This window comes from Penaeus monodon, chromosome 21 (assembly GCF_015228065.2).
Source record: "Penaeus monodon isolate SGIC_2016 chromosome 21, NSTDA_Pmon_1, whole genome shotgun sequence".
Taxonomy (NCBI): domain Eukaryota; kingdom Metazoa; phylum Arthropoda; class Malacostraca; order Decapoda; family Penaeidae; genus Penaeus; species Penaeus monodon.
The window spans coordinates 27,618,017-27,619,431 of NC_051406.1; the positions used below are offsets into that span (position 1 = coordinate 27,618,017).

General features: G+C 46.9%; 1 protein-coding gene across 2 annotated transcripts in view; it reads right to left on the reverse strand.

Moving 5' to 3' along the window:
* Positions 1-1,415, reverse strand: part of LOC119586400 — a gene marked incomplete in the record, with an annotated part of 6,096 nt that overhangs the window by 3,573 nt on the left and 1,108 nt on the right.

Below are 1,415 nucleotides of genomic sequence, written 5' to 3' on the forward strand. Positions count from 1 at the left end.
ATAGATTTAAGATGTATTTTATATGTGTATGGAGTCAATGAAAAATATCTTAGGGGGGCAGGAAAAACCAGGCAAGTGCATGGCCACTGCTGTCACTGACGAAGCTCCACGGGCTAACCAGCACTTTGGTACATGTCGTTGATGGTTTTTTCACACTCGCAATGGAATTTAGGGGGCGCTGAGAGAGAGAGAAGTATTGTTACGCTGCCTTCCGTCAAAGTTATCCGTACAAGGTTTGTTATACTGCCCTATGTTTAAAATTTGGTAGTGAGACCGAAAAAGGCGATATAGAGTTGGTGTTTAAAGAGCTGTAAAGGAAGAGCTGTTTAATGGACAATAAATTATGGCTGATGTTGAGTCCTACATACAAAAGAACACACCACATTTAAAAAACATGAAGATATACAAGGACATATTTTTCAGCAGCTCTACCATATTTATTTCGACGGCGGGAGAGTGCCGGCACTGAATCCTCTCGAAGTACACCGGCCTGTTCATCGTCCTCGTGGTCACGCGCTCCAAGGTCAGCGGGGAATGGCGGGGGAAGCCAAGAAGGTCCTGGGAAGCAGATCTCAGAGGGCTTTGTGAGGTCAGATGAGTGGCAGCAGCTGGTGATTTTCGGGAGAGATTATTAGATGGCGCCCGATAGCCAAGATGGCACAGGTTTGGTGGCGTCGAGGGGACAGGCGGGCCGGGGGCAGGCGGAGGGCCAGGGGCGGGCGGTAGCTCATGCGCCGGGGCGGGTACTAGACGTGGTGTTGCTTCGGGCTGTGCAGTGTTGCATGCTGGTTGGATGGACGTCGAATTCCCAAGCTGTGGATATCAGCAGTGTAAACTAAGAAATACAAGAGTTGAATGGGAAAAGACGAAAAACTAAAAAAGAAAATTACCTTGTTTTTCGTTTGGGTAAAAAATTTAAAAATGGAAGGACAAAAAGGCGACCTCATGTGGCCCAAAATGCCCCCGAAGGGCCCAAAATTTAAAACTCTAAAAAAAGACTGTAGCTCAAAAAACAAACTAAATAAACACACATGAATGGACCAAAAGCATACTCACATGTTTCCGTTGTTTTCCGTGTTTTTGCGAAGTTTGTTTCTTTGCTGGATTGGGGTAAAATATTATTGTATAAAGAATCTACAAAAACTTTGTGTTGTTCTTTAATGTTCACCCACCTCCCCTTTTGCCTGTCTTTCCTTTTCTTGGGGTCTCCATCAGGATTCCCCCGTCCTCGGGTCTCAGCGCCACGTCGAGCACAAATGCTGCCACCACAACCGTCCCTTCCCGGGCCCAGAATCCCCCAAACTCGTGGGCGGCCCCTTTAGGTTGTTCGAAAAACCCAAAAAGCTTTCCCCCTTCTCCCCCTGGTTTCATTTGAAGGGGGTGCTAGCCTAATGTTCTACATGTTACGTGATGAT